This window comes from Microcebus murinus, chromosome 8, assembly GCF_040939455.1.
Source record: "Microcebus murinus isolate Inina chromosome 8, M.murinus_Inina_mat1.0, whole genome shotgun sequence".
In the NCBI taxonomy this organism is placed as follows: domain Eukaryota; kingdom Metazoa; phylum Chordata; class Mammalia; order Primates; family Cheirogaleidae; genus Microcebus; species Microcebus murinus.
Genome location: NC_134111.1, coordinates 65,274,920 through 65,289,940, shown reverse-complemented (window position 1 = coordinate 65,289,940; position 15,021 = coordinate 65,274,920). Strand labels below are relative to the sequence as shown.

Here is a 15,021-nt window from a genome sequence, read left to right as displayed (position 1 = left end):
AACAAAATTAGTGTTACCACACTCCAGCTTGGGCAGCAGAGTGTAATCTTTTCTCTAAATAAATAAATAAATGTATTAAAATGTGTGTTTTTAAAAATACATATACATGTATTTATAAAAAGATTTATCATGAAGAATGTGTTTTGAATTGTTATTATAGTAAAAATTTGAGCTGGACATGGTGGCTTATACCTGTAATCCTAGGACTCTGGGAGGCCAAGACAGGAGGATTGCTTGAGGCCAGGAGTTCAAGACCAGCCTGAGCAAGAGTGAGACCCCCATCTCTATAAAAAATAGAAAAATTAGCTTGGCCTGGTGGCATGGGCCTATAGTCCCAGCTCCTAGGGAGACTGAGGGGGAAAGATCACTTGAGCCCAAGAGTTTGAGATTGCAGTGAGCTATGATGACACCACTGTACTTTAGCTCTGGTGACAGAGTGAGACCCTGTCTCAACAACAACAACAACAAAAATTGAAAGAACCTAAATGTCCTACAATAGAATATTAATGTAATAACTTGTCAAATATTAATATGACATAATACCACATGGTCATTAAATAATAAAGTATGTAAAATATTTAATTACTGTGGAAAATATAGTCAATTTTAGTTTATTTACTGAGTAGATAAACCAAAATATTATCAATACTTATTCCTGAATAAAGAAATTTTGGGTGACTTTTAGTTTCTGTCTTTGTGTTTTCTATATTTTATAATTTTTCTATGATGAATATATATTACTTTGTAATTATACTCTTTCAAGTATTAAAAACTATTTTAGAAACCCAGAATTTTAAGCATATGTATAGTTTATGTGTTTATAATTAGAATCATGAAATTTCATAGCTGAAAGAGATCACAGGGATATTCTAGTACAAATTCAAGATCCAAAGTTTGGCCTCTGTAAAGAGACACAATTTACATGAACAATTAGGCTTTTGTAATCACTAAAGTAAATTACATGGCCTCTTTAATTATTAAAATGATTCCATTTGAGCCACTTGTATTTTAATTTTTTTACATAAAAGAGGATAAACTAATAACTTGATAAAATAAATTATCTTTTACTTTAAGAACAGAAGAAACAATATCTTACCTTTATAAGTAGTTGACTCCTTTAACATTTCAGTACAGCGTGAATAAATTCCTTTGAATTGGTATCAGATATCACAGTGTTAGAACTCTTGTGAGATAACAGATTTTCTGAAATGGATTCATATACAAGACATCAAACTGGAAATTTTGGTAATGATATTTTTTCAGTCTTTTAGAATTAAGCTTAAAATGAATTACTGTTTTGGTCTCTGAATGTAGACATGTGCCACTGACAAGTTATATGATTTTCTTGGCATTAAAAGACTTCTTTTTAAGGTAATATATCATTGAACTTCTATAGGCATTTCCTATTCTTGGAAATATTAATATTAAGCAAAGTGTTGACTGGTAAACACTGAAATTCAGTTCTCAAATTGTGTGGGTGGTTCTTCTATGGTTCTTCTATGTGTTAGCAAGTGTACAGTAAAAATACCAAAGTATTTTTATAAGGGTCACACATTCAAAATCAGACTATTCATTTATTACATAAAAATATTTTTTACAACCTACTATGTGCCAGGTAGTGTGCTATATGCTAGGGATATATCTGTAATAAGCCAGAGTCTCTGTCTTTCATGAGCCTATAGAATAGAGTAGATATGAAAAAATAAGCAAGCATTTAGATTATAGTGTGCTAAGTATTAGTACTATGACAGGAGAAGTACTAGAGGTGGGGGGAAGTAGGGTGGAACACTGGTAGAAACTATTTGCAGAACTATTTGGGAGCTACCTTCTACCTCTGCATCACAGCCTCATCTGTACTATGTACCTCCAGCTCTAGCCACAGAAGAGTGGACAAGTGGTATGTACCTTACCCAAGCTAGAACTCAAACTCGACCAGTTAGCTGTGGCAGTTAAATAAGTATGGTTATATAAAATCAGGACTGAAGTAGTTGTTTGAGACTATATATATATATATATATATATATATATTTTTTTTTTTTTTTTCATTTTTAAGTTTTTTTTAGAGATGGGGTCTCACTATATTTCCCAGGCTGGTCTTGAACTCCTGGGCTCAAGTGATCTTCCCACCTCAGCCCCCCAAGTGGCTGGGACTATAGAATGCACCACCACGTCTGCCTGAGGTTATATATAAGTAGAGAAAAGAAGGCTGCTCTGCACGAGTCCAGAGAGGAGAGAGGACTCAATGCGCTGGGGAAGAGTCTGCTCCTAAGGTGGCTCACTGGTGTGCCTGGGGAGGTGGTGCTGGCTATCGACAGGAGGCCACTCTGCAGCACTGCTTGAGGGATAGCAGCTGCATCTCCTGACAGTGGACAATCCAATTAACCAAGGCAGAAGCCGCAATGCCATTTATGACCCAGTCTCAGAAATCATACACCATCATGTTCACCATAGTTGTCACCAGGCCATTCCTGATTCACTGTGGAAGAAGGCTATAGAAGGCTCTCCTCTCTTGTTAACAACTGGAAAGAAAGCCAGTTACCTGCCTAGACTGGGACTGTCACATAGTAATACTGGATTTGGTGGCAGCAGCACTAGTGGCGCCACTGAGAGGGGCACTGTCAATCTCTCTCGAATGGGCAGGCAGGTGTGTATAAGAAGGAAAAGGAAGAATGAGATTAAATTTGCCCAAATTTGAAGATCAATTCAGATAACATCGGGGTACAGAGAGAGTCTATGTAGTCTCAAACAGAAAACCAAAACAAAGAAAAAGCAACTACAACATAAAAGAGACTCAGACTTAGGGCTTGCTAGGACTATAGTGACCCCTGCTGGAGCCTATCTTATTTTTCAAATAAAAACCTAAATAAGGGCTTGTGTGAGGAAAACAAAAATTTTCACAGAATAATTGACTTTGAGAGTTGGGGGAAGCCTTAGAGAACACTTAGCATTACCTCTTTATTTTATAATTGACGAAACAGGCCTTTGGCTTGGAGAGGTCACAAGGTGACTTGCTTTAGGTCACACAGTTGGGATTGCCAGAATATAAAGATACCTGCTTAATTCTTGGGCCTGTTTATGCCAGTGGAGCTTTATGTCACAACAAATAAAAGTATCTATAACACACAGAATTTGAAGGCCAAGCAAAATTTCAGGAATTTACACTGATTTAAAAATATTCACTTGATCTGGTTAACTGGGACTCAATTTTGCTGAAAGAGAATTTCTGATTGATATAAACATGATACTTCTTTTTTCTTTGGCTGTTATGAGTTTATACAAATTTGCATCGGACTCAAATTTATTTTTGGAACGTTAAGTTGTTCTGTTCTTCGCTAGATTACCTATGTTCCCCATCTCTGCTATGTTAATCTTTTTGACATAGTTCTTTGGACTTGAATATGTTTTAATGCCCTTTCTCATAATTTGCCTGTAAAACCTATTGATAATATGCTAAGAAAAAGAACATAAAGGAAATAGTAATGGTTCTTATGCTGGGATTTTCTGGAAAGGCTGACTCTGATTTTTATCCTCTACTCAGTGCTCTGGGATCACCCATTCCTAAATGCTCCCTGATTCTGCACGTTCCTCCCACCAATCAACATTTCTTCTTCTCCACTCCATAAATCATGACCATGGGATTTGGGCACTTATTCTCCTGTCACTGTACTCGAAGGCAAAATCCTGGTTCCTGCTTATATTCTTAGGTACTTATGGAAGCTTTTGCAAAGCCACTTTACTCCTTCCACATTTCAGTTCTGTCTTTAAAATAAGTATAATAATATCAGCTATACTTACTTCACGGTATTTTGGTGAAGATCTCTGCAATTTTTTCCTCTCCAGCCATTCAAGCAGGCTGCCAGATTCTCTTTCTGTTTGTTTGTTTCTGGAATTTTTTGCATGGGGAAAACAAGTTATCTGTGGTTTAAAAAGTCTTCTTATCTTTTCCAGAAAAGATTGTGGTAGGAGCCCTGGAGAAGAGAAGGAGAGGAGGGCTTTAAGTAAAGAGAACAAGATAAGAAGTTTGTTTCATTCTGATTAGGAAGATTACAGAGATTTATTGGCTTCATGACCAATGGGAACACGGTAGAGCCTACTCTGAGGCCGTCCCTGAGGAAGGCAGCAAGACCTTAGGTTGGATGGCTTCATGATGTATCAAAACCTGACCGTCCACTTTGCCTGGCAGACAGACAGACAGAAGTAGAGATCTACATTGACTCATGGGCAAGTGGCTATTTGGCTGAGGAGTCAGGGTCTTAAAAAACAGAATTGGAAGATTGGGTAAAGGAAGGTCTGAGGAAGAGTTTTTGGATGAGCCTCTCACAGTGGGCAGAGTGAGGGTATTTGTGTCCTAAATGAATGCTTACTCTAAGTCATCCACTGTAAAAGAGACTCCTCAAAAATCAAGTAAACAATATGCCTAATCCTGTGGATGTCAGTTAGCTGCCTTCCCTAGCCACCATGGTCCTTGTACAATGGGCTCACAAACGCAGTGGCTCTGGCAACAGAGATGTTGATTATATGTGGGCTTAAGAACACAGGCTTCCCTTCACCAAGGCTAGTCTGGCTACTATCACTGATGAGTGCCCATCTTTACCAACATCAGAAACCAACACTGAGTTCCTAAAAGAGCACTATTCCAGGACCTGCCAGCTACCCAATGGCAGGTGGATTACAGTGGACTTATATAATCATGAAAGAAAAGACAATCTGGATATGGATTTACTTTTTTTGCCTAGCACCACAATCCATGGACTTACAGATTGCTTTGTTCATTGTCTTGGAATTTCATGAAATACTGTTTCTAAGAACCTTCGTTTAAAGAATCAGAATTGAAGAAATGATTTCATGCCCATAGGAAGAAGCTGGCTTGATATTGATAACTTACTTATGTTGCCACTTGTGGGTCTGTCCCACAAGTTATAGTATATTCTCCGAGCCAGCAACTAATATATAATGCTATTTTCTTCCATAGCCAGAATACTTAGAGCCAAGAGCCAAAGTGTAGAACTAGTGATGGCGCCTTCATTATTATTCCTAATGACTTACTCACACAACTTTTGTCTGCAACCCAACGATATCGGGCTCCCAGTTTCCATGGGAGGAATACTTCCTCTAGGAAACACCAGAAGGGTGACTTTGAATGGAAGCTGAGATTGCCACATCATGCACTTTGGTGGCCTTCATGCCACTGAACCAACAAGCAAAGAAAGGGATTACTGTATTGGCTAGAAGGGCAATTAATCTTGATTATAAAGAGGGAAAAAGTGTTGGGACTATAGAGCAGAGGGAGGATTATGTCTGGAAACTAAGGAATTCTCTGGGCAACTCATTACTTCCATATTCATGGTAAAAGTTACTAGAAGATTGGAGCAAACCAAGTGAAGCAAGAACCACTGATGGTTCAGATATTTCAGGAATGAAAGTTTAAGTCACTGTGACTAATAAATAATCACAACTAGCTAAAGTGTTAGCTGGGCAAAGGGAGCACAAGAAGAGGGGTGGAAGAGGGAGCTATAAATACCAACTATAGCCTCATAAGCAGTGCAGAAGTTAGGACTGTAATCATCATGCATATTTTCCAATTTTTCTTGTTTCGCCTTCTTTCCTGAAGTCTTCCAGGATTTGAATCTAATTATGTAATAGGTCTAGGTCTGGAAGCAATGAGAAGTAGTGTGGATTAACCTTGAAGAGATTCATCATCCTCCTACCAATCAACTGCCTCAGGTGAAATTATTACAGGTTATTAGGCAAAGAGAGACAAAGATTATCAGATACAGGAGGAGGAGGAGGATTGCTTCTATAACTACAACTCAGTGAGATATATTATTAATAGTTCAAGGTAGTTTGATTCATAAGAACCTATCCAAATTCTCAGGATCCCACTCTCCCAGTGAATGTACAGAAAGGCTGCACTGTAATGCACAAAGCTGCAGAAGCAAACTTAGGTTTGTTTTGTGGATATTTCAACCCCATGGTACTAGAACTAAGACATTCTTTTATTAAATAGGTAGTCAGGAAACTTTCTGAATCTCCTTGAGCTAAATATATAAACCCCCAAGTTTGTCATTTTCTTTCTGTAAGTTTTCTAGTGCAATCAGAACCACCTCCACAGCTCTCAGCTCATAATTTCTACTATAATATTTGACTGCAATAGCCACTTCATCTTCTAAAGCCTTGCTGTTGAAAGGCACCTGATTACCAGTAATAATGGGTGATTAATTTAAGGAATGTTCTGTCACTGCATAGTACGGACTACCAGGGTCCTATTTTCCATTGACAGTGAGGTTATAACTGATTTTAACACTAATCTACATATGTGTTAGTGTTTGCAATGTGCTCAGACTATGTGGTAGATTGCTCGGGAGGAAGGAGAACAGCAAGGAAAGAAATGGCCTACGAACTCAAATATGCTGGGATCTTATCAATCAGTAGCTAAAAGAGTTTTACTAAACTCTAGAGAGTAAACAGGCTTCTTTGAGTTGCCTCATTCTATATTTGTTAAGCTGTATTAGAGATCAGAGAAACTATTTCTTGGAGTCCCAAGTATTGATCTCATATTTCTCGTAGAAACAAGATTATAAATGATAATTAAGCTTTCATACTAATTCCTCAAAGCCTATTTAACCCCAAAGGTTACTGAAATACCCTGCTATTGTATATAAAGTATTGTAAATTTCTGGCAAAACTGTGAATAGGCTTTAATTGAATAACCAAGAAACCAAATTACCCTCCAGACATTTTCTCTATGGTAAAATATATTTCATGTCTAATACAAGACATTAAAATATCCTTCTCCTTTCCCTCCCACCCAAGTATATATGTCCTGCCCTGGCACCTATGGCTAGAAGGAAATAGTCCTTTCCTGGTCACTTCCCAATAATTCCATGTGGCCTGGCAATAAAGTAACCTCTGAGTAGCTGTAATGAGGAAGGCTGCTGATAGCCTGGGAATGTTCCACAGACAGAGCAGGAGGCAGAAATGGGCTTTAGAGAAAGGTTGACTAGGAGAACTAGAAGAATTTTCTCAAGGTCTTTTCAGTGCATTGTATGCATACTGACTCCCCAACAGGAGGCCACCAGAGGCTCATTCACTCCTCTTTTTCAAGAACACCTTTTACTTCTTCCATAATCAATATCTTACAGAATGTTAAGTAACTTGTCAAGGGCCATTCCATAAGTGTCAAAGCTGAGGTTCCAAGTTAGGTTTATCTTACTCTTGTGTTCCTTCCTCTATGGTCTTCTGTACTTTCTAGGAAAATATAATCACTTTAAAAATTGTCTACAAGTGGCATTTTCCCACCAAGTTATCAGGGTAAATAAAACTGTACTTCCTATTCATTTTAATTTTTGAGAGCAGTGGTCTCAAACCAAACGGCATATTAAAATTACCTGGTCTCTGTCCCAGACCAATTGAATTAGACTTTCCAGGGCTAAGTCTTTGTTTAGATTTCCCCATTTTATTCTAATGTATGCCCAGGGTTGAGAACCACTGGTGTAGTAAAACAGAAAACAATAATAGGCTTTGAAGTCTCAGACCTAGGCTTGAAGCCAAGAATTCCCAACAAATAACTCTGTATCATCCCACTCTTTATCTCCTTTTATTGCCTTTATTTTTATTTATTTATTTATTTAGTCTCTTTCCAGAAGAACCTTTATTACCTTTAAAAGCCAGCTCATTAACAAAGGTCCAACCGAGCTCATATCAAGGTTATTTGCATTTGAGTCTTCCGAGCAGCTGTCCTCATCTTGGCGCAAGTCCACTCTTTAAAATTATATTTTGTGGCTCAGCTTTTTCCTTTAGGTTGACATTTTTGGTGCTGTGAGCAGGATTCAGAGTGACCCTACCTTCCCTGATCATTTGCCAAGTCTTTCTGGACTCAGTGCCTGGCCAGCCAGAACCCCTTGTGTTCTTCTGGGTCCAAGAGCACGTTGAGTGTAAGGGGTGAGTCCTGGATTTGGACCTCCCTACTGTTTGGTTAAGATCTAGACTTTGCTTGAGCTATTATTTCCAACCTTCCCTTTCTAGAACAGAGGTTTCCATCTCTGTCTATGAGCAGGAGATTCAGGTTTCAGGAAGAAAAAAGAAAAAAAAAAACCGACAAGGCCGGGCGCTGTGGCTCACGCCTGTAATCCTAGCTCTTGGGAGGCCGAGGCGGGCGGATTGCTCAAGGTCAGGAGTTCAAAACCAGCCTGAGCAAGAGCGAGACCCCGTCTCTACTATAAATAGAAAGAAATTAATTGGCCAACTGATATATATATAAAAAATTAGCCGGGCATGGTGGCGCATGCCTGTAGTCCCAGCTACCCGGGAGGCTGAGGCAGAAGGATCACTCGAGCCCAGGAGTTTGAGGTTGCTGTGAGCTAGGCTGACGCCACGGCACTCACTCTAGCCTGGGCAACAAAGCGAGACTCTGTCTCAAAAAAAAAACCAAAAATAAAAAAAAAAAAACCGACAAAACCTGCCTTTAGGTCATGGTCAGGCAAAGAACTCTGCGGAGAACTGTCTTCTCTGCCTCTGCCTCATGGCAGGAGGGCTGGGTTATGGTATTGGCAGTCTAGCACTGGTGGTTTCGTTTCTTTTGGCCTAAAATCACATAGCATGATTTTGAAATTTCAGCTGCTTTCTATCACTTGTAATTTTGACTTGAATTTTCATTTGTGACCAATTCCTGTTAGTTTCAAAGTAGAGAGTGCATAAGAGTGTGTCCTCTCACCCTGAAGTTAAAAGACACTTGCTCCCTCTAAACCCAGTGTGTGCTCTAGGTGACTAGAGACTTTATGGAGGTGTCAGGGTGTTTGCTCATGACTTACAGTGGTCTTACAGTGCCTCCCTGCAAGAACAACACCTGCAGGGACTTTGAGCTTGGTTGGTAGGTACACATAAGGTTTGATCAAACAGTACCTTGATCACGCTGCTACCTTGAGGTAATTAGAGATTCTGAGATGCATAAGAGAGAGATTCACAACTCGTGGGTGACACCTTGAGGAATGATGCTCACAAGCAGCACATTTCAGCCCAAGACATATTTCTGGCATACGTCACTTTGGAAAAGTTCCTAAATTATGGGAAATAAAGCTTAAAAATCTGAGCTCTCTTTTAGGGATAACCTCTCTTAGAAGTGCTAGCTGGTTTTATGTACAACACTTATGAGGCATCCTCTTGTAAATATCTAGGAGAATGGGCCCACATAACCCAGGATGGCCATAAGTAGCCATGAACAAAATGAGGGTCTTTTGAAATGCCTAAAATAATTTTACTGCATGCACAATTGGGAAAAACTGGTTTTAGAAACAGACAAATTGAATGAGAGACTTGGCCTTGGGTTTCACAATAGGAAAAGACAAAACCTGAGATCTGGGACCAATGCTCCTTGTATTTAGGAACTATACTTTCCATAAAAGGGTGGCCTGGCAAAAATCTGCCTTCCACCAAAGCAAATTGATGAGAAAATCTGTAGACCTACACCAAGCCTAAGAGCAAAAATTAACGATGATAACAATGACCATGGATTAATGATGACAACTGAGCAAGCCTGAGTTCAAATTTACCCCACCTTTAAGTTAGGGAAATGCCTGTGAAGAAAACCAAAATATTTCTCTCTAAAATACTGAGGACTGTTGAGCTAAAGAAGGTTATAATGCAGGGGGACACTCTGCCTTTCCCTCTGCTTGCCTGATGGCAGGACAGAAATTTATAAAGACGGACGTCATCCTGCCTTCCTCTCTGCCCTTCCCACCTAAAGATAGGACCCTTTACAATTGCTCATCAGCTCAGAGAAAGCAGCACCAGAGGATCAAGGAGCAGACTTTACTCTTCCCGTGATTTACCTTCCTGCATGTTCCTACCTTTTAGAAGCCTGAAAATGTTCTTTTCTTTGTCTTGTCACTACACAGGCTGAAAGTGTTCTATTTTTAGATCCCTAACTCCCAGAGAAAACCCTTTAAAAGCTCAAACTGCCAGCTTGACTTTGCCACGGGATTTGCAAAAAGCACTCTGGCCTTTCTCAGCCCCTTGGAGTTGTAAATCTTACCATGGTTTTGAAATGTTAACATCCAGGAATTAGCTAAGCAGCATTCCAGATGAGATCAGATTTGAAACAGAGTTAAAGTTCTTTAAATCCACCACAAAATTCCTTTCCTCAGTGGATAGCCTTTATCTCAACATTTATAAGAATGTTTCACAGCTTTTTTCCCCCTATTTTACCAAATATCTCTTTTAATTTTCCATTTGGGCTTTTGCATATAAATGGTCAGCTGAAAATATGGCCTGACAGATGTGGGTTGCACCCTATTTACAGCTAGCAAAGCTTTCTGTAAGATGTCCTTGGGAGGGGGTCTGAATCTTGGAAAGGCTGCAAATATTTGCTCCTTCTAGTTAAAGCCACAAAGGGCTTCTTGATTTTGGTCTGATGGTATTTATTTGTGTTGGTTTGAGTCATTCCTTCAGCTATACCTTTGATTTAAAATTTTGGTTTACAAACTGATTTACAGAATCAATGCAATCCACATTAAAATACCAATGTCATTTTTTGCAGATTTAGAAAAAATAATTCTATGCTTCATATGGAACCAGAAAAGAGCCTGAATAGCCAAAACAACCTTAAGCAAAAAGAACAAATTGAGAGGTATCAATTTATCAGTCATCAATCAAAATAGCATGGTACTGGCACAAGAATAGACATAGACCAATGGATCAGAACAGAGAACCCAGATATAAAACCATCCTCATATTGCCATCTGATCTTTCACAAAGCAGACAAAAACATATAATACAATGAGGAAAAGAATCCCTATTAAATAATGGTGCTGGGAAAATTGAATAGCCACCTGTAGAAGACTGAAACAGGATTTGTATCTCTCACCACTCACAAAAATTAATTCACAATGAATAACAGTCTTAAACCTAAAGTGTGAAACTATAAGAATTCTAGAAGAGATGGGAAAAACTGTTCCAGACATTGGACTAGACAAAGAATTTATGAAGATCCCAAAAGCAATCACAGCAACAATAAAAATAAATAAATGGGACCTGATTAAATTAAAAAACCTCTGCACAGCCAAGGAAACAATCAATAGAGCAAATAGACTACAGAATGGGAGAAAATATTCTCACACTATATATCCAATAAAGGGCTAATAACCAGATTCTACAAAGAACTCAAGCAAATCAGCAAGAAAACATAAAAAAACCCCATTAAAAAGTGGGCAAAAGACATGAACAAAAGCTTTTCAAAAGAAGATAGATAGACTAATGGCCAATAAACATATGAAAAAATGCTCAATGTCTCTAATTATCAGGGAAATGCAAATTAAAACCACAATGAGATATCACCTAACTCCAGTGAGAATGGCTTTTATCAAAAAGTCTTCAAACAACAGATGCTGGTGTGAATGGGGAGAGAAAGGAACACTTATAGTATGTTGGTGGGACTGCAAACTAGTTCAACCCTTATGAAAAGGAGTATGGAGATTTCTCAAAGAACCAAAAGTAGACCTACCATTTCATCCAGCAATCCCACTACTGGGTATTTACCTAAAGGAAAAAAGACATTTTATAAGAGACACATTTACTTTAATGTTTATAGCAGCACAATTCATTGCAAAGATGTGGAAACAAACCAAGTGTCATCAGTACATGAGCGGTTTAATAAAATGTGGTATATGTATACCATAGAGTATTAGCCATAAAAAATAATGGTGAACTAATACTTTTTGTAATAACTTGGATGGAACTAGAGACTATTCTCCTAAGTGAAGTATTTCAAGAATGGAAAAACAAACACCACCTGTACTCACTAAATTGGAACTAAATGATCAACACTCATGTGTATGTATGGTAGTAAAATCCAATGGAAATCAAGCAGGTGGGAGAGGGGAGGAGGGGATAGGTAAATTCACACCTAACAGGTACAATGCACACTATCTGGGTGGTGGACACACTTATTTGACTCAAACTGTACAAAAGTAATTCATGTAACCAAAATGTTTGCACTTCCATAATATTCTGAAATAACTATATCAATAAATAAATTGATTAGAAGAAAAAATAAAATTTTGGTTTATATTTAGAATGTGATTGAAACTTTTCATTGTTGTTTTGTTTGTTAGCCTTCTCTCCTAAGCTAAATGAAACCACATACGCAGAATTTAAATACAAACAATTTTGACAACCCAAAATTAGTTGAGGCAAAAATCTCAATCAATGGAGGTTTATTAAGCCAAAGTTGAGAACATGCCTGAGAAAAACACAAACCACAGGCAAATCTGTGACTGCTTTTCTGAAGGGCAATTTGGAAGTTTCAGTATTTAAGGGGAATAGAGCATACAGAAAGAAAAAAAAAGGGGGGGGGTGATGAGTAGTTGAAACAAAATGGTTACATTCTGGTAAGACCCAGGAAAATATGTCTTTTACATAAGATAAGACAAAGGTTAGAAGAGAAAAAGAGAGTGAAAGAAGCATCAATTATGTAGATGTCTCTGAGGAGGCAGAAGAATGGCCTGTATTGTCTCTGTTCTGCACCTGTGAGAATGAACTTGTAATTCATTATTATTGTGGAATTGAACAGACTTTACTTTTAGGAGCTAGAAGTAGCCTGCAGACCTAAAGTTACAACTGGCAAGTCCTTGCTTATGGGAGGCCAGCGAGGAATTTCCTTAATGAATGAATAATGGCCATGACCTGTGGAGTCAGTCCTTCACAATTGCCTGAGGCCTTTATCTTCTCTTTTACATAAAGAGTTGGGGAGGTGATCCTGAGATATTTATTTTTCTTTACAGCTTTAAATAATGATTACCCTAGACCTCTATTAAACAAATGCCCCACCTACAAAACTCTTTCTTGGTGTAAATTTCAGAAAGAAAAAGGCAAGGAACAGGTATGTTTGCTATTTACCTGACTGAAACCTGACACAAAGATTTAAGAGCTCTATAGTCAAAAGTTGACTTAATTAAAAGCTGATATTTAGTTTATATATGTATATATATGTATTTTTTTGTTTTGAGTCATCCCTCTCTCTATAAAAGCACCTTGGTTGATTGAATTTTTCTCTTCTTAAAACCCTGCAAACTGTGTGTACTCCCTATGGTTTTCCTCTTGTTAAAATGATTTTTGCCAAAGATAATGTAAAACTTCATTGGCCTTTTGGAAAACAAGATCATCTCAAACTGGCCCCTATAAGACTTGGTCTTCCATTTAATGTAAAAATGGTTGATAGAAAATTTAACTTAGATGATGGCTAGATTTATCTAATGTCTCATGAAATTTTCCAAATATAAATGTTAGGAATGAATAAATTAAATGGATATATATGGGATAAAAGTTTATAAATTAACTTTTAATAATAGTTATATTTTATCATATATTTACTTAAAAGGATTTCTTAAATCTTTTTGGTATCTATACCTAGAGTCTTGCTAAGCTAAATTAAATGATAAATACTCACTGAATACCTAGATCATTTCCACATAAGATATAATGCTAAGACAGCAATTACTAAATATGAGTTTAAGCTTATATATACTTTTGGCTTCTTAGAAACAAAAGATATCTAGAACTGTTAGTAAATAGGTCCTGTTCCACATTGAAAAATTGTTCCATTAGAAAGCCTATGTTTCTAAAACTTATAAAATATGTATTCATAAATTATTAGTATATGACTGATAGTTAAAAATTATTTACTCATTATCTTGTTTTCATTATGAATTAAGGTCAGTAAGAGTTAAAATTCTCACTAATATATGCTAATTAAGACTAGAGATGATTCAACAAGCAGCTATGTAAATCAATGATGTAACTGAGGTCTCAGTTTTGCCACTCTGCAATGCCATCCCAATTTGGCTTTTGGAGGCTCTTAAAATTCCTCACTAAGACATCTTCTCTTTCCTACATCCCCCAATGTGGGGACATAGGACAGAACCATCCAGGAATGAACCTTCTCAATGACGGTGGACACCTTGACACTCAGACTTTGATCATCAATGCTTCCAGGAAGAAAGATTTTGAAGTCTGATGCACTATCCATTGCACCATGGAGCCACCTAAGAAGAAAGATTTTCATCAAAAAAGGGAAGTGAGAAAGAAAAGAAACTATTTATCTGAGGCATGCAAGCCTCCTCTAAATTATCAGGCCCAGAAATGTATGGGAATGAGACAGCAGTCATGTCCCACTTCCCCCCTTGCACTAAGCAATCATCTCTTAAAGCTATTTGCTATATGGACTGTAGCTACCACAAGTAGCTACACATTGACCTAGCAATGCCACATGCTGGGCACCATACCCCATAGATCTACAGTGTATAGCCAACCACTAATCAATGTTATTTTTGTAAATCTATGAGAATTCCTGGCAAGTAACTTTGTATCATCCCACTCCTTGGCCCCCCTTTTTGCCCTTAAAAGCCTGCTTGTAACAAAGTTGATCAGAATTCATATCCAAGGTTACTTGGGTTGGAGTCTTCTGGGAAGCTGTCCTCATCTCGGCTCAAGTAAACTCTTTAAAATTATATTTTGTGGCTCAGCTTCTTCTCTTAGGTCAATGAGAGAGTAGATTTTAAGTGTTTGCACCACACAAAAAATAAGTATGTGAGGTAATATGTATATTAGACTGGTATAGCCATTCTACAATATATACATATATTGTATAAAACATGTTGTATACCATAAATATATACTATTTTTACTTGTCAAAAAGTTTTGAAAAGTGCTAAAGAAAATTTATGAGGATTAGGGAGAATGTATTTGAACATTTTACATTGTATCTGACATATGGAAGAAACACAATAAGTGATAGCATTAATACTAGAAAACTGCTATAGTGGAAAGAAAGCTTTGGAGTTGAATAGATCTGGTTTCAAATCCCATTTCAACCATTTTTGGCTTTAGATAAGTTAAGAGTTCTGGGTCTTAGTTTCCTAATTTGTATAATGGTTAGAATAATTCCTATCTGAGAGAAGTGCTGTGAGAATTAAATAAAATAGTGTTTGTAAAATATCTGGTACAATACTTTTATTGTTTGTAACCCAG

At 37.5% G+C, this 15,021-nt stretch overlaps 1 long non-coding RNA gene across 1 annotated transcript; it reads right to left on the bottom strand.

Moving 5' to 3' along the window:
• Positions 1-791: 791 nt before the first annotated feature.
• On the bottom strand, positions 792-13,370 carry LOC142872370 (uncharacterized). Its single transcript, XR_012920593.1, has 3 exons — positions 11,498-13,370; positions 3,796-3,968; positions 792-1,203 (listed from the first exon to the last, which is right to left on the bottom strand). It is a non-coding gene; the product is annotated as an uncharacterized LOC142872370 (long non-coding RNA).
• Positions 13,371-15,021: the final 1,651 nt, after the last annotated feature.